Source organism: Passer montanus, unplaced genomic scaffold (assembly GCF_014805655.1).
Source record: "Passer montanus isolate IOZ18808 unplaced genomic scaffold, ASM1480565v1 scaffold19, whole genome shotgun sequence".
Taxonomy (NCBI): domain Eukaryota; kingdom Metazoa; phylum Chordata; class Aves; order Passeriformes; family Passeridae; genus Passer; species Passer montanus.
The window spans coordinates 10583688-10607505 of NW_024366480.1; the positions used below are offsets into that span (position 1 = coordinate 10583688).

General features: G+C 40.5%; 1 long non-coding RNA gene across 2 annotated transcripts; it reads right to left on the minus strand.

Moving 5' to 3' along the window:
* Positions 1–373: 373 nt before the first annotated feature.
* LOC120500839 lies at positions 374–19636 on the minus strand. 2 transcript variants are annotated; one of them, XR_005627186.1, is made up of 4 exons: positions 12093–19636; positions 11770–11848; positions 10161–10218; positions 374–5589 (listed from the first exon to the last, which is right to left on the minus strand). It is a non-coding gene; the product is annotated as an uncharacterized LOC120500839 (long non-coding RNA). The 2 variants fall into 2 exon arrangements; XR_005627185.1 differs by lacking the exon at positions 374–5589 and having other exon boundaries at positions 8627–10218.
* Positions 19637–23818: the final 4182 nt, after the last annotated feature.

The window sequence follows — 23818 nt, forward strand, 5'->3', positions numbered from 1 at the left end:
AATGGTGTGAATGAGGATAAGACCCTAATATGAAAGCTAAGTACATACCACAGAAATCTCCACTGGGCTAGGCAAATGCCTAGTAAGAATTACTGGTATTATATTACTTATTTATTTATATCAAAACATTTTTTCCCCCTTTACTTAAAACTCATTATTGGGTCTTATAGGAAAACACAGTCACAGACTACCATGAACCCCTAATTCTCCTCTCTCTTTCTTTTTATTTGCTTGTAATGTCCAATTGTATTCTCTTATCGTAAATTAGTCATGCACTCCCTCCTGGTGGAATGGCTGCTTATATGCTTGTGTAGCTCTTAACATAATAGGACATCTGGGTGTTGGTTGAATAATACAAATAATCAGACACAACACTTTTACAACATGTTTATTTTGGCAATGCTGATATCCTTTGTCTGATTAATGCTGACATTTGATAACTGAGCTGTATTTGCACAAATAATTATGAAAAGTGGATGCTAAGCCTGACTACTTAGATTAGCTATCACACATCTTACAAAGCATAAGACAGTTTTTGGCAGTGCAGGACTGCCTAAATTCTTTTCTTGGGCTGAGGCATGAGAGAGTTTACAATTACTTAGAGAAGATGTGAAGAGGCTCAATCTAAATGTAAATTTGCCCCTCAGCCAGCCCAGCTTACAGTAGCCTAAGTCTAAGCTGTTATTTTCTCCTATTTCAAATCCCTATTTGAGATCTTCTTCAATGACACCACAAGAGCAGCCAACTTCTAATGGCCAGGCTCAGAGTTATGAGGGAGCACTGGTGTTTACAGAGCTAAATCAAAATAGTAAATGAAGACACAAATGCATCCATACAGGCCATATGTATGGATAACCCAGCATAAATCCAGTTGAGTCTATTATTATTCTCCCTTTATATGTTGCAGATCATGAGCTGTAATTTCTTTGTGGCCACATTGTGCTCTGTGATTATACCATCCCAGAGGAATCCTAATCAGGGCCAGCAGGTGTTACAGTGACATGTTAACAACAGCAATGAGACATAGCTTCAACAGAAAAGTGCATGACATTTTCAAGTTCACAAATTCACAAATCCTTTTTTTTCTTTTTTTTTTTTTTTTTTGCAAGCTCTCCCTCAACTGCTCTTTCTCCCTGAGGGATTGATTCAAAGCCCCAAAGACCTTTTTTAAAAGATTTATTCCTGCTCCCAGGAGTTACATCTAGGCTGTCTAGCTCTTTATTTGTACAAAACCTGATTATTAGAGGTCTCAGTTCTTCACTGGAGCTTCTGTCCTACAGTAATGACATTACTAATTGCCATAACTCAATCAGGGAATGGAAATAATTGCATGACCAGCTCCTGTAAGGGACTTTAGCAGTAGAAGAAGAGCATGAGATGTTAGGCACATTCATCCAAAACCGTGATCCTTCAAAACCCATTCAGCCAACATCACACTCTCCTAACTCCCTTGGTATACTTCATTTTAGCCATAAAACTCCATGGATGACCAGAGATTTTTCCTTGTCCATGCTTGTCCATTCAGAGCCAGCAGTGGAGCCCCTGGGCATTGTGCAGTTATCACCAATGCTTTCTAAAGGGATTTTTGGGGTCCACACCAACCACAGAGGCAATCAGCTTGGAGGAGAGAGCAGCAGCACCTCACCTCTTGCAGAGGTGGCCATGTGTCAGGGCAGCAAGTGGGAAGTCTGACTTTAGAGCTTCCTCAAACAGCAGGGATTAAAGACCAGACCCTTAAACACCAAGGGGCTGACGGGGCTCACTGGCTGCTGTCAGTGATTCCTGCTGGTGCTGAGCTTTTGTGAGTGCATGTGAGAAACCTCCTGGGATCAGGCTGGGAAGCAAACATGGCTCTTGCACCCTTGCTGGGAGGAGCTTGTGGCTCCCTCTGCAAGCAGCAGGTGGTTCCCATAGGTGAAGTCTCTTCCCAAACATGGAGCTACCTCCTGTCCCAGTTCCTCCAGCCCTGGGTTAGTCAGTGTTGCCCAGGCTGAAATCTACAACCCTGTTACAGGTGGGTGTTCCCAAGTGTGCACTGCTCCTCCTTCAGTATCCAAGGAAATGTCAAAGAGACAGAATGTAAAGTCCTTTATGTTCAGCACCACAAAGGCAGAGTTTTTCCAGTCTGGTGCCCACTTGAGAGTCACAAAAGTTCATGCTGAGGACTGACTTGGTCTGTTACCCATGGTACCATCTCTGCAGAGTACAGCCAAGTGTCATTTCCAGTGGGAAAATAACCTCCAAAATTATATATCATGCTATTGTACCAAGGAGTATACACCCTGCTGTTAGAGTTATTGCCTCTTTTAGAACTAAACAAAGAAATTGTGGTTTCCAATATTAATAAATTTGTACTTTTTCTCCTTACAAACCACCTGTGATGTCAATAAACACCCACATGCACACTTAAAGATTTATCATCTGCTTCCCATTGTGGGCACAAGTACTTGGGATCTGCTATTGTCTGTAGCACACCACTGTGTGCCACTCATTTTCCAGCTCCCTAACTTCCAAAGGATCACTTGTGTTTGATGAGATGCAATATTTGGGAGAGACCAAATAAGTCAAGAATCATTGAGAATCAAAGGCTGTCTCTAATCATAGACACCAGAAGAGGAACAGCTCATTTTGGGTCTTCCTCCATAGACAGGGTGCAGCTGGCACAGAAAGGTGGCATTAATTTATCAGGTGCTCAATGAGAAAAAAGAAAGATGGGTCATATACTTGTTACTTACTGAAGATGGATGCTTTTCACAGTTTCTGGCTGTTGAAATTGATATGCATTACTGGATGCATTGTTTGTAAGATGCAGTCTGATAGAATCTCAATGCCAGAAATATTTCACAGAATTATGAGACATTTTAAAAGCCAAGGAGCCAGACTAATAAGATGCCTGTTGGTTGGCACTATGATTAGTTTGGATATCCTGCAAGAAAAGTGTCACCTTACACTGGGCAAAACATCAGTTTTAGAATATTACAAATTATCCATTTCTAATGGTACAGTTGGCTGAAGAAAGTTACAGAAAATATAATTCTGCACCCACACATACCTCTGATAAGTAACCAATACCCCAATATAGCAAACATTCAGTAGGATCAACTTCCTAGATATATCTGTGCCAAATTTAGCAATTAGAGCCAGTATTTTTCCACAGTGCTTCATTCCCACTGTATTATTTCCTACCCTTAGCAGCTCTTCAACAATTTTTTTCTGACCATGACTAAGGAGGCTCTTCCCAGAAGAAAACAACCCCCAAATTTTTATTCATTCACACTTAAATTTGTCTTAAGATGCATGGGCAGACATGCTGTATTTTTTTGTTTTACCCCTTTTTAGTAATTTCTATAAATCTACCTCTATTTTATCCCAAACATTTAGGACCTCCAGCTTTAGTTCCATGTCCTTTCAAAGCTTTAGCCATTTTGATTTAAGATTGTTTTTTGAGACAGCTGTTCCTTAGTTTTTTTCCTGCCTCTGAAAATCCCAAACAATTACTTCTTACAAATATTCTGACTGTGATGGTTTAGGAGTTCCTTTGTCCTCAGTGCACCTGCTGTTCTGCTAGGTTTCAGAAAAGCTGATTGCCAAAGTCTGCTTCACAATTCCTGTGTTTCCACAAGGAATTTCCTCTCCAACGCTCCCATCCAAATCTGGGACATGCCATTGCTTTCCCACATGACACACAAGCTCTCAGTTTCGCAGCACCTTTGGTGCAAGCACAGAGTTAGCTCCTGCAGTTTAGACTACAGAGAAGGCTCTACAATGAGTTGAGGAATCAGGGCTTTTTAAGGAACATGCAAACAGTGTTTAAGGACCAAAATTAAAGGCTCAGAAGAAGCAGAGCCAACGAGCAGGAATGCATTATTCTGACACAAAGAGAAGTATTAGCAAGTAAGACTGATTTCCATGCACTGGAGGAATGTTTGGAAGATGGACCACCGATTGTGGGAAACGTGGAAGAATACAATACCTACAACCTCAGCACAATATAACTCACCAAGAATGGTATTAGGGGTATTATCAGGGTTCAATGTTCTTTTAGTGTGTAAGTCATTGACTATAATTTTTTAATTTAATTTCTAGCACCTCCTATTCAGAAGTCAAAGAAGCAACTTTGCTCACTTTCTTGTCTTGTAAGGTATTACAGTTTGTTTCTTATCGGTAGCAGAATGGAGAATGGCGTTTCCCTTCACCAGAAGTAACAGAAAGTTCAACAATAAAAATGTTCACTAAATCATGGAATTAATATTCACAGAAAAATATTTTTAGATCAGCAGACACCTGTCGCACATCAAAGAGGTGTTCTTAGCACTGAATTATTAGAATTTCAAAAGAGGCTAAAAACTTTGCCATGTATCTTTAAAACACTTTAGGAGTTTTCTTTTTTGAGGCTAGATGAAAGCAGTGCTTTATATAATTTAGTATTATAAATGATGGTGTTTTATAAAGAATAAGATACAACCTGATAACTAATTGATTTACTGTAATTCAGGTTGTAGAGTTGAGCCCTGAATGGAGTTGAAGTTTCTTGACAGGGCAGGAAAAACAAGGAAGAAGAAAAGTTTTCTAGTTATGTTGTAAAAAAGCTTAGAATCTGTACTCCAGTTTCTGAGGGAAGAAATATCTCTTTGTCACCTTCTTACCTGGCAATGGAATTACAGCTCTGCTAATCTTTATTTAAAATTGTGAGGTGACAGCATGGGGCTAGCACTGACCAGCCTTGTGATGTTAAATGTATTTAAATGCCTCACCTATGTAATAATTAGTCCAATAGTCATATGAAGATCTTTTTATATTAAAGAAAAGATAACCCAAAGCCTCAGTTTATTGGATATGTGTCTTGGTCTGGGAGTGATTACAAGTTCACACTGCTGTCCTTACACTGCTGCTGCAACTTCGTAAATTAATTTTATTCTGACCCTTGTTCAGAACAGGCACTTGTTGGAGGGATGCCACAGCAGTGGGTGTCTCAGGAGTGTTCTCACATCTGAGCCCAGCCCCTCAGCCTGTGCTGAGAGGAGATGGGACCTGGGTTTGGTTTTCCACCCTTTCTCCCATCTGTGCTGCTGTGGGCTTGGCTCTCTGTCCCAAGGGCTCGTGCCTTCCATCCCCAGGGAGGGGCTGGAGCTGCGTGGTTTGGAGTGTGGGCTGGAGCCCTGCACGTGCTGCCTCTGCTGCTGGTTTCCCTGGAGAAAGCTAAATCCACTGACTATGGCAGCACAGCTTGTGACTGCTTGGGTAAGACTAGATTAAGCCCAGAGGAAAAAAAAGAGTAGGAAGATATGCCTTCCAAAAGGGGATGTCAGCACAGAAGTGAAATCACAAACCAGCTGCCGCTCTGTGTGAGTGCGGAAGATGATTCAGCATTGGATGCAGCATAGCCATTAATTAAAAATAATAAAATGAAGCCATTCCATAGTAAATCTAAGAGTCTTCTAAACACCAAGAGCTTATGAAGTGCACAATAAACCCCTTAGTTAAAAATTTTCTGAAGAGTTTTGATAAAATCTGACTTCAGAGGTTCTTGATGGTTCATCTTGCAGTGAGGTAACAATTTGCTGCACTGTGGAAAGTATGCAGGGATAACTGGAAAAAATGGAAAACTGTTAATGATTGAACTTGACAAGGAATATCACAATACAGTTGGCATTTTCACCCTGTTTATTAGCAATTTAGAAAAGAAAGGGCACATCTTAATTCACCAAATTTGCTCATAGCAAAACACTATTCCGGTGGCTCAAGACTGTGACAGACTCTAGGAAAACCTTAATTAAATTACATAATAGAAAATTTTATGGTCAACTAAATTTAGACCCATGCAAGACTGGGAATTAGACATGAGCAAATAATTCTTTCTAAAATGCATTCAGCATATATAGCTTTTGTATGTGTTTGAGAAATGCTGAAGACATTTATGTGAATATGATAAAGAGAGGTTTCCAAAAATTTAGAATTCACTAAATTGAGTGACGTGAAAAAGAAATGTATATTAGAGTTGAAAATGTGACAGCTGAACACAGAATGGGGATGAACTTTTCTTCACCAGTTTTGTTTATAAGAGAGAACTCTGCAGGATTTTTTAAATATAAGCGAAACCACATATTCTGCATCATAGCTTATCAGCAATAAGAAAAACTAAACTAACAAATATAAAATAAAGTTTAGGATAACAACAGGAGTAAATACAGAATGGAGGAGAAAAATTGTATTTTGAAGGAAAATGATAGAAGACCAGTAGAGAAGCTCAGAGAGTTTGTAGATCCAAAATGATCAGTTGATTATCACAGGAACATATTTAATGTTTTCTCTTTATTGGGACAGTCAAGAAATATTTCAGTAGTTAAAGACATAACTTTTGTTTGCTTGGAAAAGGATTTACTCTGCGGGTTGAAAGTAAGAAATGTGTTGGCCAACATTATCTGAAGCCCCAGCCAGCGGGCATTGTAGCTGTGTGTGCTGAGAACAACTCAGAGATGAGAACTAGATTAACCTTTCATCATTTTATGAAGATCTGTGCTGAGCCTGTTTTGGCACACCTTACAGACAACTAGCATCAGATTGTAAGTTACATTGCACACACAGAATTCTGCAAATTTATCATCATCACAAAGCAAAGTGGAAAATTTGGGGGGAAGGAGACAAAATATGTATGAGGAGAAAAAGAAAAGCAAGCCTACAGATAAAATTACCTTCCTACCATAATAAAATGCCCCTAGGTCTAGGACATACTTCCTATTACAGTATATTTGGAAAACTATCCCAGTGCAGCCTGACAATGACTTGTACCTCCCTCTCTTTCACTTGCCACACACCCTTTCCTAGTGAATGAAGAATATGGAATATGGGGAGGGGAAGGGACTGGTGGAGGCTCCATGAGACACCGTGGCTGTGCACAACACCTGCTGGCTGTGCCTCCCTCCAGCAGATCCACCACACACACACAGAGCTTCCTTGCACGAGGATGTCCCTCAGTTTTCTGTGTTGTGCAGGGCAGAAGCCTTTCACCCCTCCAAAGGGGAGCAGCTTTGCTCTGAGGAGTCTCAGCATAACGTGGCAATTCATGAGGAACACAGCAGTGCAATTCCATTTCAACAACAATGAGTTTATGTTTGTGCCACCTCTCATTTTTAATTCATGAATACATTAATTTTGTATCATTTGCATCATAACTAGAGCCTTTCCGGCAAAAGAACACTAAGGATTCATTATTTTTGTCTTTTTTCCCTGATATTCTGCTTTGCTCTTAGTCACCTGCTCTATGTGAATCAATATTACTTTTTCCAAAAAACAGGCATGTGGGATTTATTCAGGCAAAGTGCTGGTATTAAAACTGGGACAATTCCCTTTAGCAATAAACAGTAAACAATAATGTAAAACATTATGGCATGACAGCCATCACCTGCATGAAGAATACACACCTGACTCATCCTTTTTGCTGTCTGTCAACAACAATTCATTTTGATGTGGCAGTGCCTCTATAAGCCACACAACAGGTTGCCTTCTCATTTCTTTTGGACTTTTGTACTAAAAATCTGTTTTCTCCACATTCCAGAGATGTTTATTTGTTTTCATAAAATCCCTTCACTGAAGGCCAAGAAAGATTTGTAATACCTATTAAACTGGCAATTGTTGCTGATTATTTTTAAGTTTATCACATTTTGTAACTTTAAAGCTCTCTTTAGTTGCTTGAATTTTTGGGTCAGTACACCATCCTTTTTCCATTCAAGACAGGAGTTCACTATTTCAGGAGGCAAAGCCATGCACTATTTTAACAGACCCCTGAAGAAATGAAAAAGTTATCAATGGATCCTGTGGTCTAGATGAATATCTATTGTGCTGATGTGACTGTATGAAACACAAAAAGAGGATAAAAAGGGAGGTTCACTTTTGGTGTTTAGATTCTCTTCCTTTACTACACTTTCCCTGAAGCATATCCCTGCCTTTGTTTATCTCCATCTCCTGCTTTCTCTTCTCTTCTAACTCCTGCCCATTCAGAGTATTAAAATCCCCTTTGTCCTTTGAGCCTCTCGTCAAATTACTCCTCTCGTCAAATCCTTGTTGCCTGCAGCATAATTTTTAAAGGTCTTATCCTCCCATCTTCACGGGGCTACCCGTGCGTGCTTCATGCTTTTTCCAAGCATAAAATATAATAAGGGTAAGAAAGATGCCAGAGGCTTTCAGAGTTTGAAACCATTGTGTTTAAGTCTGGCAGTAGGTCAAGGCAGAGATGCAGCTGCAGAGCTGCATTTTGGTGGTTTTTTTAATGTCTCATCTGTAGTACAGGTGAGCTGTGTAAACTACCTTTTGAAACCTTTGTGTGATGGAAAGTCAGAGTGCCAGTAAATATATCATCAAAAAGAGAACAGGGAAGGAGAGGGAAAAAGAGAAAAGCTGCTCAGTGAACTCATTACCTCACTATGGGATGAAAGGTGACCAGGAAAACCTATGGGTACTTGGCAGTGCTTTCCTGCCTCACCTCCTCAAGAGCAAGTAACACCCATCCACTGCAGGGACAGCAGTCACAGCCTTCCATGAAGGATACAAAATGTGGCGTCAATTTATCTTTTTTTTTTCCTCCCTGAAATGACATATTTATGGTGTTTATCCCTGAGGAACTTTCAAGAATACGTACCAATTAATACGTATATTTGAAATTTTACGTTGTATGAAATGTAGAATAGAGCCCAAGAAAAACTATCAAATATAAGGTTAAGAATTGAAATCTATATTGTTAACTCAAGGCTACCACACAGTAAAGAGCAAAGCCTTTTAAAGAATACCATACAATACATTACATATCTAAGCTTTTCAAAGCAGGATATGCAGGATTAAGGCTACATTTAAATCCAAACATGATAAAAGGGAAAAACCAAATAGGCAAAACAGGACTACTTTACAGTGTTACATAAGAACTCACATAGGAAAGTAATTCAACCCTTGATTCTGTTTTGTAATGGTACCAGGAGGAAAAACAATATTTAAATGCATGATTTTTTAAAAAATTTGTCCTTATCGGATCTGATACCATAAATATCAAAATACTTTAATCCAAACTGTATGGATATTGCCATCACAGCGCAGAGCTTATTTTGTTAGTGAGACTCAGTCCTGTATTTTCTGTTTCAGCACATATCAGTGTCTGTTCAGTACCAGCTCAGCTCTGACATTTTGGGAGTTTGTGGCCACTGAAATACCCAGCTTCGTGACGCTTTTCAAATAACCACGGCATTATCTACACTGTGTTCTATTTTCAAGCTTGTGACAGATATTCTCAGCACTGACTCAGTCTTGAAGTCCCTCGCATTTTCAGGAAAAAATGTTAAGATTACACTATCCTTTGGGACTATGTATACTGCCTACATAATATACATCTATTTTTTAAGCAGCTTAGGGTAGGAACCATGTATTATATAAAGTTGAGTGTATAGCCAATGCCCTTATTTAGTAATAACCCATGCTTCCACTCCTTCTGACTGCAGTGCCTGGTGGCAGACTGGGATTTGTTTGTGAGGAGATGAGTGGTAGCACAATAACATCCCCTAAAATGCACTTGTTATTCCTGCCTTTCTCATTCAAAGATGAAGAGGCAGCGAGCAGCCAGCGGCAAAACCTCCTCGGTAATTGATATGCGTAAGAGGCTCCTAGATCCTACCCATGCCATTCCAACTTCTACCTCCCCAGGAAAAAATGCTGTGATGGAGAGAGCAGCATTATCCTCAGGAGGGTACCACTGCTCCCTTCCTTCCCTGTCTCCCTCGCACTGTCCCCTGGGCTCTCAGAGAAATATGTTGCTTTTGAAACTCCTGTGCCAGGATATTATTCAAAGATTTATGGTTCCTGATTCTTGCTACAGTCCGCTTTTGCGGCTTTGTTTACTTGGCAGGGTGAGGGAGGGAGGAGGGAACTGGATTAGCCTCAAAACCCCACAACAAAAGGCAGAAAAGCGCTGCTTTAGGCATTTAATAATCTGCATTTCTAGAGAATTACTGAATATGCTGGAATTATCTCTTGAAAATCTAGTGTATTTTAAAAGAGTTAAGAAACACTTCACATCAAAATAGATTTGAAATCAACAGGAGTTTTGTTCTGATCTGGTAACCACTGTCACATACCATAAGAAAAGTGCAAACAAAATGTTCTGGTTTTACTTACTTTACCTTTAGAAGCATAAACATTACACCGATAAAAATAATCAGAACCACTGGGATCCAAGCACTGGGAAAAAGAAAGGCAAACAATTCCAGTTTTAGGTCAAGTGAAAAATTTTCTTCCCATTTTTAAAGACATTTACAGCTGAGAGGAGACTACAGTATTTCCCTGAACATCCTGTGGGGAGAGAACTGGAGTATTGGTTTTGTTGACTTTTTTTTTTTTTTTAGGAGTGGAAGAAAGCTACCTTGTCTTTGCTCACGGTATTGGACAGATATCATACAGTGGCTCAAAACACTAATTTGCTTAATTGCATTAGTCCACTCCCCTCCTGTTATGGGAATTCAAGCTTCAATGGCAAATTCAACCTCCTAATGAGATTATGGTGCCATTCCCAATATGAGGCTGTGGGGTGGCAAAGGAGCCACGTGTTTCCGTGGTGACTGGTTGAGTGGTTAACCCTGGTAAGATGGGGTGGAGGGGAGAATCAGCCTGAGTGACAGTACTTCATCCTTTAAACTTCCGTTCATGGCTGAGCAAAGCAGAAATAGTGCCAAGCAATGACCATGGGGAAATTACCCTTGTTTTAATCTATGTCTCCTCCAGCTGCTGTCAGTAGAAGGGGACAAGACAAAGGACCTCAAGCTGTGGTAAAGATCATTAAAACAGAAGAATATAAAGCCATGGACATGCCTGTGCCATCTATTAAATATTAATATTAGTTGAATGCAGATATTTTTCTTTGTTATGCTGTTTGATACTATCATTATTATTATACCTTTAATCCATTTCATGTCGTTTTACTCCTTTTTTAAGCCCCTTTGTAATGAAGGTGCCTTTTAGTCAGTTCCACCAGCTAATCAGATTGCTTTCCCTTCATTACTCACATTGAGCTTTTAAAGCCTGAAGCCTAAGCTAACTGGAATATATGGTCATGATTTAAGTAATGTGGAAGAGCTGAAGCTGTGCCAGAAACACAGCACATGGCTACGCTTTTATTGCCTTCATATTAAGAGCAGGTGAGATGCTTTTGAATCAGGGACTGTTCAATCAAAAACATGCCTAATTACTGTACAGGAGTATAACAGTGTGAGAAATGGATTTGTAAAGAATTCCCATATCTGTAAAGAATTCTCACATCTGTTCATATAACAGATGTGTTTATCACTCACATATTTCAGTGGAAACAACTAATAGCCTTTTTTGCCATTTATCCAATAAATTTTGTGATGACAAATGCAGGGCAATGTTAAAGAGATCAAGTCTGTGAATGGAGAACAACAATAATTTTTTGGGAGTATATTATTTTTTTTCCCAAGGCAAAGATATTTCTGAGTCAGAGGACAATGCTGCCCACATGCAATTAAGGAGTCTATAACCCACACACACGGTTCCCCTGAGCCCAGTTTAGTTCACAGCAGTGCAAATCTAGAGAATTTCCATACTGGTCAGTAAAGTTAAGCTGTTGTAAAAAACACCCACAAAGGCAAAATTGTTAACTCTTTTCCCAAGCCTGCGTATGTAAGAAAAGATTGGAGATGCATGCCTGTGGGCAAGGCTGAATGAAGGGATTCAAGGGCTAGATGAATTCAAAGGTGATAAAAAACTTACACTGACCATCAAGCACCACTGGCATGTGATTTGCCTCTCTGGTATGTGGCTGCTGCCCAGGAGCGTGGTGGTGGGGAACAGCAACCTGGTGCAAGGGCAAGAAGAAGAGGAGATACCATTACTACACGACACCACCAGCAGCAACTCCTAATTCCTCTACGCTCTAATTTAGTACAACTGAGAGTGTCATCAATTGCTGAAATATTTTCACTATTTTTAAACCTCAGGGACCAAATGGAAATCACATTTTAAAGATGGAAACTTAATTAGGGTTTTTGAGTAGTCATTTACCAAAGGAGAAGCGACAAGGGCAGCTCTACATTCCTTACCTCTCCTCAGGGAAGGTTTCTGATGTCTGCTGCCGATCCACGTGGTGTTTCTTTTATTGTGGATTTGTCTGTGATGGCTCCCGGCAGATCAGTTTGATGTAGCTGGTCATCAGGGTTAAAATGGAAGAATCAATAAGTTTCTCAGTTTGTGTTTTTGTTTTCCTCAGCACTTTTAGGAAAGCCTGTAATTCTCATAATCACGTCCTGACCTTGATTCCCAAGATCATCTATTTTTGAAGATACCTACACTGTAATCAAAGCTGCCATTACGGCATTGCTAGTTACACGTGTAACAGCTTTCATCTAGCTAGGCTCAGATTAAAGGTTCCTGCAACATTTAGGCTGCTGAAGCCAATGGGAGGAAGGCTGTTGCAGCAGTGGAGCCCTTATAGCCCCACAGGGGATGCTGGGCATCCACTTGTGAGGGCCAAGAGCTTGGTGGCCCTTCCAATGACAGGTCCTGCGTCTATGGCTCTGCTGGAGTCACACTTTTGCCTCCTAGAAAAACCCTGTTAGCCCCATCATGATCAATTGCCTGCAGTTAGGTCTTTAAAACATGACCTTCTTCAGCCCTTCAACCCCAGTATTTATTAAGTGCTTGGACAATTTTGCTCATTAAGTTCTCACAGCCCATGTGGGGTGAGAACAGCAGCTACTGTTGTGGCTGTGACACACATTTGCAGCTCCTCCCCTTCATCTCTGGAATTTTTTTCTGAACATTTTTTTGTCTTGGCTTTCTTCAAGTTTCTTTGTTTCCTGTTGCTCTAGAGCTCCGGAGAAGCACTTCTGGTATATTTCTGAAAGTTCAGCAGGATCATTAAGTTAGCAGTTTAAGAGGCTGAGAGGCTGGGAAGAAGGCAAGATAATCAGAGCACATTTATAAGATATTTAATGCATAATAAAGAACAATCAAATATTTTGATAAATAAATTAGGGGCCTAATCTCTCTTGGCTTTCCTAACAGTGACAGAGATGACTCGTTCTGATTCCACTTGGTGGAGGAACCTAATTTAAGCATCCAGATTTAGATGAGTTAGTACATGATGTGATGACTCCTTCCCACTCCTGTTCATTTTTTAACTGCTCACATGGGTAGGAAATTCAGATGTATGATATTTTTTTTTTCCCCTGCCACATGATGTGACCCCTTATTGTTGATGAGAAGAGATTAACCTTTTGAAATGTGAGGATGAAATTACATTCTTTTTCAGGACTAGAGCCACAAGCTAATATAATAATGTAGAGCCTAGGAAAGAGCTACAGAGACACCCAAATCTCAGATCTGAAATTTGTTCCTATAATGAGAAAAACAGAACCAATAAATGGTTATTTAAAGAGGCTCAGGATCACAATCCCAACCAATTCTGCTTTGGCCAGGAATAAAGAATAGTTAAGAGAGTAAGGATGCAAACCCAAACCTCCACCCACAGTTTCACTGGAAAAAAAAAGACATCTTTCAGATGGATTTTGCCATTGACTAATCCTGCAACAGTAAGAATTTTTATTAGCATTAAGAGGCCTAGGAACTAAAATGATCTCTTAAAATGCAGCCCCAACACTGTCTGGAACTGAATTTTGGGTGTGTAACATGCACTCACAACAGACTTTGGCTGCACTATGTTTTGAACACAGCTGCGAGCACTCATGTAGTTATTCCCTTAGAAACATCCATCTTGGTTATGGAAATATTAGGAAATATGGTTCTGGAAATCTCTGAAAAATAACTACCAGTCCTTATGAGAGATCACTCTTATCTCATGAGATCATCTCATCTCTTCTCTTCATCAGACCAGAAGAACTGTGGAATATAGGCAATATTATGTAGAAATTAGCAAAATTTGGGTATGGAGGAAAAGAAATACCAGAATATACCTTTGTTATCCTGCATTATCATAAAATATAAACAAACGGGAGAAAATGCTTTCATTTTTCCAATTCAGAATTTGAGGGATTCCTAAGTTACAGCTCTGCCACGGGCAAGGGGTCAAGGACATTTGTCCCTTCTCAATGCCAGCAACATTTTCAGACTACCTGACATATGCTTAGGTTCTTGTGTATCCACAGGGGAGGAAGAAAAGGGTGTAATGCAATGGGCATTAAGTAGGTTCATCCAATTGTTGTGGTTTACCCCCAGCTGGCAACTAAGCATCACACAGCCTCTCAACCACTGCCCTCCCTACCAGTGGGGTGGAGGAGAGAGTAGGAAGACTCAGAGTCATGGGTTGTGATAAAGACAATTTCATGTGGCAGACAATTAAGAAAATAATCATTATAAAATATAATAATTTGAATATACAAATCAAGTGTTGCACAGTGTGATAGCTCACCACCAACTGGTACCAGTCAGTTCCTGAGCAGTGGCCCCCAGCCAGCTCCCCCCCAGCTCATATAGAGAGCATGATGCCATATGGTATGGGATATCCCTTGGGTCAGCTGGGGTCAGCTCTCCAAGCTTTGTCCCCTCCCAGCATGTGCCTCTCCTGCCTTCTCACTGTCAGGGCACAAGAAGCTAAAAAGTGCTGTAAATTGCTCAGCAACAATGGGAAACAGCAATGTGTTTCAAAACTTAAATTTAAGTTACTGTCATACTAAATCCAAAACAGAGCACTGGACCAGTTACTAGGAAAAAAATTAACTTTGTCCCAGATGAAACCAGGACAGAAAATGCAGAAAATACTTACCTACATTAATGCATCTCCCTTTTGGTTCTACTGTCTTGCACATCACTTGGAATGTCATATTAAATATTGCAATGCTAGAAAAAGAGGTTTTGCTGCTGAAGTTGACATAGTTTCAAGAAAAGATGAGGGTTGAAGTTTTCTGTCCACCACAAATGTAGCCTGACATATTGTATGTTTCAGAAACAAAGTACATACAGACCATTTCTAGTTGAAAGATGCTTCCACTCATACGCTAATGATTTTGTTGGCAAGATCTAGACTATGCTTTTAATATTGTCAACATTTGCTTCAGTTTCTCTCTTCCATTTCAACCTGGCTGCTTCTTTCTTACTTCCTTCATTCCATTCCTTCTAATTCTGCTCCCCCTACAGTAGTGCTCTGGAGGCTCCTGGCAGTCCTGTCCAGTGGGTCCATGCATGGGATGGGACTTTCATATGACAGCTCCTTGGATCCTGGTCCAAGGGTCTGAGCCCTGCTTGCTGGGGCTGCCAGAGGGGTGCTGGTGTGCACAGTGCTCAGCCAGCTCCCTTCTGAGTGGCCAGAGGCTGCTTTGGTGGCTCATCTGGGCACACCAGGAGCTCAGCTTGGCTCAGCTAGAGCTGACAAGGCAGGCACTTCCCCCACTAAATCTGACAGCCTGACAATACAGGTTTACTCCTAAGGAGGACAATTTCCTTGCCAATATTTGCTTGACTAGTCTCATGTCTTCCTCCTTTTCCACTTTCACTCTCGCATGTAAGTCCAATCTACTTGTGACATACTCCCATCCATTTTCCATTTTCCATTTTAATTTTATCCATAACCACTCCTGTAATTCTCTTCCCTAAAGTAGCAGTGGCCAGGCACACAGAGTGGTTGAAGCCCTGAGTTGTTACTGAGCTCCTGAGCTCTCACTAACACAGCTTTGCATGGGGTAAAATGAGTCAGAAGGGGACAATGGATGTCCCTCTCTCACTGAGGAGAGAGGTCAAGGTGCTAGCCATGGCTGAGACACTTTCTAATGAGGAGCTTTTAACGGAGAGCAAAGATGAGGCTGTCCAGATGTGCTACTGCAGTGTGCCAGAGGAGGAAGGACACAGGCCCACCCTACTGAAACTCCTCACAGGAGAGTGAGGGGATCTAAGGAAAGGAGGAAAACTCCTCACAGGAGAGTGAGGAGATCTAAGGAAAGGAGGAAAGCATAAGGCACTGAGTGGCCCAAGCAAGGCAGGACAGATCTGACTCCCAGCTGAGTTACCACCTGGTGTGCAGCACTTGAGACATGAGGTCTGGCTGTCCCACACACCTACCCACATTTGCATTCACCTCTTATTAATCTTAATTACTCTTCTGTTTTGCTACAGGAGGGAGATGTGGACCTTTAAAGGCACACTGCTTTGAGAAAGCCATCACTGCAGCATAACCTCCTCCTCTTCTCATGGAAGAGACCTGACAAGTTACTTTTCTCTGAAACCACTGACTTGCTAAAGTTTTTTGATAACTGAAGCATACAAAAGAGCTCCATATTAATTCAATAGGAATTCAATTTCTGGATGGCAGCTGATTAGAACCGGATGACTGATTCAATTAAAGAACCCTGATGCCTGCAGATCAAACTGATAAGTGATTTACTGTAGGGATTGCTTTTTGAGAGATGGGCAGGCACCTGGAAGAAAATGTCTAATTTTAATTTAGACCACTTCATCAGACAAACCCCTCTTTTAGTTGTTTTTGTCTCTCAAACACTGATATTTACTTATGATGCCTACTTAGAATTGTGTAGTGCATAGCAAAAGTTGGTCTCATTGCAGAAAAACTGAAGCTCACTTTTTATTACTGGCCAAATTGCATGGTGTGTCCATTAGGAGGAAAAGGAGAAGTTGAACTGTTCAGAATAGCTCTCTTCCATCCTCCTTTGAGTTTCATTATCAATGACATTTTCTATTTCAGCAGACACCTAAACTTTCTTTATGAGCTTCCAGTGCAGCCTGACACAACCACCACTATTTAAATCTCTCCTATACAAATACATTTTATCCACAATTTTTATCTTGTGACCCAGGAAGACATAAACTCAATTTACTCATTAACCTTAGCTTTCTGAAACTGCAATTACTGCCCTGTGCACAGTCAGTAATTGAATTGAAAAGAGGTAGCATGCAAATGCCAGCCAGTGCTAGCTACTGCTAAACAGATAATCCTGCATGCTCACTAAAATTGCATGTGGCACACGGACAGCAGGTAAAGAAGCAGAGCATTAGAAAGGAAAATGCACAAAGTAGCATGTGAAGGGATTAAGAAGATGCAAAAGACCAGACTCACAGTGAAATCACTCAGTGGGAATAAAAACAACATTATATTAGCTTAGGTTTACGATTACAGCTAATAGCATGCAGTTATTACTTTTGCATTGAAAAGCTTTTTCTGAGTGGATGGTTTCACCACAGAATCAGGTCTTTTCTCCCTGCCTTTTGTAATTCAAGATGCTGGCTAGCATTTTATATAGCCTAGTGTCTCCTGCCCCAGCTGTCATGAAAGAGATCAAGACATTACAAGTAAGGACTGGCCTAACAGAATGAGATTCAACTTGAACTGTGCTCGTCTTTCAACATTGTTACTTTCCATTTTTTCCTCCCACTGAAGCATGAGTATATCTAGGCTTGCAGACAGTGCTTTTCCATTTTTCAGCTTGATCTATGTGTAGATGATCCTGGTCTCTTGCAGCTACATCTCATATCTCATCATGGTCCTTGCAGAAGTATCTCACTGGTTGCCTGAGTGCATTTATCATGAGACCTCATATCCCTCTCACGTTTCACACATTTTGTTTAGCTTCCTGGTCCAGTCCTAATTCCTTAATTTCTTCCTTCACTACTGGGAAATGCTCCAGTAAGTAAAAAATGCCACTTAAAAGCTTGACTCACCATGGTTCTGAACCGATACAAGGCATACCTGCATGAGTATTTTCATTCCGATCAGGACCATTCCCTCTTGCTGCACTTTGGTTCATGCCACAAAACTGTGCTGGAGAACACAAAGAGGACCTACTCACGGAGTCTCAAGCACAAGCTGTTCTTCAGGAGCACAGGCAGCAAATTCCGACTGCTATTGGCAGCGTCTGCCCAAGGCCAGACTACAGCAAGCCCCAAGCAATCCCTTCCCTAGCAAGAACTCAGAATTTCAGCAGAACTGCTCATTTTGGATCACATCACGCTTAAAGACTGACATAGCACCCATAACATAAGCATACACAACTTTCTCCTGTTTCAATTTGGATCTACAGCTATGTATAGAAAACAGCAAGTTATTTTGCTAATCTTTTTGTTGTAAATGATGCCTCTTTAATCTGGTGGTTATTAGAGTAGTTTTATGGTTCTCCTCTTTGGCTGAACTTGTCTCAGCCTGACTGGTAACCTTGGTTTAGCTTGCTTAGCTGTAACAATTTTTTTTTTCCCCCCCTAGTGATCTGACAGCTACTCCCCATTCTATGTACTTTTGCTTATTTTAATCACATGATGTAATAATTTTTGTAGAGGCAATGGTGGCAGCTGGTTATTCTACATCGAATGATGCATTTGGGACTCACACATACAGCAGCCAGTGCAATTATACAGGAATAACAGTAAGGCCTTCAAAGTGGGAATACTGGATGTGGTCTAGACAAATACAGGCATGGGTTGATAAGAGGAAGGTTGGAATCACACTAAGGATGCAAATACTCATCAATAGTAAATTAAAGAAAGATATTCACTACTTGAAACTGGACAAAACTAGTGTTAGGAGCACAAGAGAGCAGACAGCATTATCCAACACAAGAAAAATGCACTGTATATTGTAAATGCAGACGAGATGCACTTGCAGGCCAGTGAAAAAAGCAAGGTCCATTGAAGCATCAGCAAACATGAAAACAGCCCCAAGTGGAACCTAGAGTGAGGAAGAAGTTGCCAACATCACATTCCTCTTGGCAAGGAAGAGGAGGAAACCCAGTCAGAAACACCACACCCCACTCAGTGTGTGTGCATGTGCTTGTGTGCTTTTCTGTGCAACAGTTTAAATTTATTGTTTTTCATACAGTGAGAAGTATTTATTTAGTTGGATAATAGGGACTGTGAAACTTAGTAACTGGAGTAAAATCTCAGTAACCATGTATTGCATTTTATTTAAGTCTACTGAAGTTTCAGTTACATGAACATTAAATTCTTGGCTTCTCAAATAAGGCATGTCCTCATTTTTGCTTATAACAACACTTTGAGAATAACAAACTGATTTGAATTAAGATGTGTTTTGTTGCCAGTTTAATCCTTGTCTGGATGCAGAGTTCACAAAAACCTGCAAAAGGGAGTTATTTTGATATAGATTTGTATCCAGCACCAGTGGTGCTGGATGTAAAATGTAACCAAGCTTAAACTTTTAAATGTGTCAATGTGGAGATTTTCAAAGCTTTTGAACTGCTTTTAATCTGCACACAAGGTGACAGAAATAGTGTAACTTGCCTGTGCTTTCTTTGGTGTGGTGACTATACATGTCTTGTACAAAAACCAGCCATTTTTTCTTCCCTCTCTCACACACATTCCACTGAGGAGAATTCTCTAAGGGACATTGGAGAGATATCGATTCGGGATAGCTGTTAGATACTATAATCAAAGAACATAGGTCATGTAGAAAAATAATATTGGGGATCTAAGAATATCTGTTATAACCAGCCATCACAGACGGATTAAATCAGCTGGACTTTATTTACCTGGGTTTATAAAAAGCCATTCTACACATCTCTTGCTGAAGGCTCCTAGAGATACTAAGATGCCATGGAACAAAAGTCCTGTTCTGGATAAATTGCTGATTAAATGATAAGAAGGCATTGTGTAAACTGACGCTGAAACCACATTTTTTTTTAATGTAGTTCTGGCCCTCTTGAAAAGGTATGATAAAAAAAAAGGTGTACAAAGGAGGGCTGTAAGGATGTTTAAAGGTATGAAATGCCTTCAATAACAGGAACAACTGAAGATAACAGAACTTGCCAAGACTGCAAAGGATATGACTGATGGAAACACTTGATACAAGATCTTAAAATTATGGGAAGTTATTTTACCATAGAAATGGTAGAAAGGAAACAATTGTTCAGCTGTGTCTTCCTGTAAGAGAATGCTGGGGGAATGAAACAAATTAGTGGACGATAAATTCAAAATTAAAAAAAACCCCACTTTTTCCCATAGTCTATTTTTATGATGTAGCACTTACCACCACAGTATATTGAAGATATCAATAATCCACATGGGTCTAAAAAAATGCAAGAAATTGGACCAATTCCTGAGAAAAAAAATTTGCTATTATGATTCATCAGCTCAGGGACAGCAGTTTACCATCAAGACTTCCTGCCCAGCAGGGGAAAAACTTTATTTTCTGTAAATCCTTGTCTATTTTAGGATTGCAGTGGGGAAAAAGCCTCCATTTTATGTTTGTTGATAACACAGGGGATTAAGTTAATGAGGTTAGAGCAGCCCCTTCCATCTCTCTGTTCTTAAAAATCAAAACTGCACTGGAGCAAAAAAAGCAATGCCCTTATCCAGAGGTCATCTCTGGCTGCAAATGCATGTTTTGGTCTCCTCTTCTTGCCAGCGGTTGTTGGAGCTCTTTGGATTTTGTCCTTCCCCCCTGACATGCCACTAAAACCCCATTAGGGGCAGCTGCATTATCCTGCAAGAAGGACTACAGTCAGAAGCCTGGAGCATAAAGTAATTTTATAATTTGGCAGTTAAAACATTTTGGCTTCCTTCCCTCTACTGCCTTCCACTGCTGCCTTCTCTCTTTCCAGGCAAGCTTGGACAATTCCATAAAGCCTGTGTTTACATGGCTACTGTGAATCTGCATCACCATCCCTGAGGAAAAACCCTGACTTCTTTCTTCAGTGCTGGCCAGCTTTTAGGGACCCAAACTCTTACACCAGCTAGGGAAGGTGTCTGTGGGATTGTGTGTATTAACATACTGAGACACACATGGCAGATTTTATAATCCTGAAATACAACATAAGGCAGCTTTAGAGAACGTGATAAGGAACTTTGGGTTAGAAGAAAGCATAACAACTTTAATCTGAACAAGCAACTTAATTCCCTCATCACAACTAAAATCATAGTCAACACCAATCAGGATTCTTCTTTTCTAAGAGCCAAAATCATCTTCAGGAAAGGAAATAAAAATTAAAACTTTTAAACAAAATTTAAAAAAAATATTCCAAAACTATCTGTTAGGATCTACAGGGAGCTGGATTCTTTGGCAAGGGCTGGCACATGGCCAGACTGACATTAAATTTTATTTTAATAATATCAGTCCTGTAATCCTCTGTGACATAACAGTATCCTTAACTATTTAGTACCTAGCATTAAAATAAAAAGTTTACCTCTACAATTTTAAGGAAAACACCCTTGACAAGAGACAATTTACCTATATTTTGGCCAGAGTTAGAAGGAAAAATAGTTTCACTCCAGGCCATCTAATCAAGTACAGAAAACAGATTCCACAGGAAATTCTAAGAATAAAAAAATTGTTATGAGTCCTGAGCAAAAGCAAGGTAATAAATCATACTGAGGGTGGGGTTTTGGCTTTTGTGATGGCTTTTTTGGTGCTTTTTGTTGTTTGTTTTTGTTTTTTGTTTGTTGTTTGGGTGGAGTTTGTTTTTTTTTCCCCCCCCCCATTTTGATTCATTTATTAGGAAATTGAGAAGGCCCACCTGGATACTTACTGATTTTTGAATAAGTCACTGAAGGGGATCATCAAGAAGTACAACTGAACAGATTGTATCTATCATGCAATTAGCTAACTGGAAGTTAATTTAGAAGAGCTTTTCTGTCAGAAAACATACTTAAGAAAACAAAGTGTCTTTCTAATACTTCAGTACTTCCTTCCTTGCACCAAAACAACACACTCGTGCATTTATTTGGCTGTATTTCCAGTGCCCACAGCTAAGCACCGGTTTAGTTGCTGCTTTGGAAAAAGCAGGAGTTGTGCCGGAAGAGGCGTTTGCTCCGGAGGAAGCGGTGGGAAGGAATTGCTCATCCAGCAGGGCAGGGAACAGCCTCCTCCAGTGGCAGAGCTCCACTGACCCCTAATGGACAATCCCCAACAGTGCCTGCCCTGGCAGGAATTTCCAGCCGTGCCAGAACACCTCACATGGATCAGCACTCCTCCTCTCAGCCTAATACGAATTCTGACACCTCAGCTTTTCACTGTTTAGTGTCAACTTCTTTATTCCACCTTCGTATCTGACCGTCTGAATTGTTCTAAGAAGCCAGAAGGAAGAGGAAGGTGAACAGTGTTTAATGCAGCCATTCTGACACCTAGCTAGGACAGAGCAAATTCAACCTCAATTCAACAGCAAATTCAATTTCAAATTTAGTTTAAAAACTAAAGCAAACCGGTTTTACATCTTTCAACAAGAAATAAAAAACATTAAGGACTAACATCTCTAACTGACCCATTTAAACTGCTTTAAAAGGAAGACGTGCAATCAGCACAATCATGAACCTGTATAAACGATGGTAGTAATTTGAAAGGCGCAGTCCAAGTGTTTGTGCCTTTTCTCCCCAAGGAGTGACTACAGCTACCATCAGGAGAGCAATGAGACGTTTCCATTACAGGAAAAATCTCCCTGCTTCAGCAAAACTGCTACCATTTCCACTGAGTGAGAAACTGCCAGCACCAGAAGGGAGAATGAATCCATGCTGGCTGGTGCAGTTTCTTTTTGTCTTTCACAGGCTGCAGAGATGAACTCGTGGCAATGAACTCCCAACACAGAAAAGTGACCAAGCTGGAAACAGGCTGCATTTCCTACTCCCTGTCCAGAAAAGGGTTTTGTTTACATTCTTTTTTTACTCGTTTGGTTGCTCTGTTGCCCTTTTCCTATGCACCTTGGTTTCCTTCCTACCCCAGAAATGTACCTGCTATAAATCTTCCAAACTAGAGAAATTTTGATGTGCAGAAGTAATGGCCAGTCAGCAGAACAGCCCCGTTTAGACAAATAGCACTAGTTTGGATGAACTAAAAATCTCTGCCTAAGTCAAAAAGACCCACCAAATTTCAAATCCTGCTTAAATCTAGCACTTGGAGTAATGATCACTTTATGGTATCACTTTCACAAACAAAAATGCTAAAAGGCAACCAATTCAGGCAAACCCTTTGCTGACAGAAATTCCTGCCCCTTCAGTGTGGTGACATAAATAACAGATTAAATGAAATTACATTAATCTCTGGTTAACAGAGCCTCTTGGGAGACAGTCTTAAAGGGTAAAGGAGTCCAAGAAGGCTGGACATGCTTCCAGAAGGAAATCTTAAAGCTGAAGTTGCAGGCCATCCCCTTGTGCTGAAAGATGAGCTGTCAGGGAAGAAGACCAGTCTGGCTGACCAGAGCTTTGGCTGAAACTCAGGAAAAAAAGGTTTGTGACCTTTGGAAGAATGGGCAGGCAACTAAGGAGGACTACATGGATGTGCTGAGGTTATATAAAGAGAAAATTAGAAGCAACAGGGCCCAGCTAGAACTTTATCTGGCAATTGCCATAGAAGACAATAAAAAACATTTCCATAAATACATCAGCAACAAAAGCAGGGCTAAGAATTACCACCCTTTATAAGATGCAGGAATAAACAGTGACAAAGGATGAGGAAAAGACTAAAGGACTTAATGCCCTCTTTGCCTCAGAGTTTAATAGTAAAGCCAGTTGTTCTTTGGGTACCCAGCCCCCTAAGCTGGAAGACAGGGATGGGGAAGAGAATGAAGTCCTCACAATCCAGAGAGAAATAGTCAGTGACCTGCTACACCAGTTAAGACACACACAGGTCTAATGGGGCTGGATGGGATCCAAGGGTCCTAAGGCAGCTGCTCAGTGTTCAATGGGCCACTTTCTGTCATTTTGAATCCTGTGCTCAGTTTCACAACAAAACAGACATTGAGGCGCTGGAGTGACCAGGAAAGGGCAATGTAGCTGGTGGAGGGTCTGGAGCACAAGGCTTATGGGCTGAGGGACCAGCCCATACGCCGGTTCTTTAGCCTGGAGAAAAGGTGCCTCAGGGGGATCT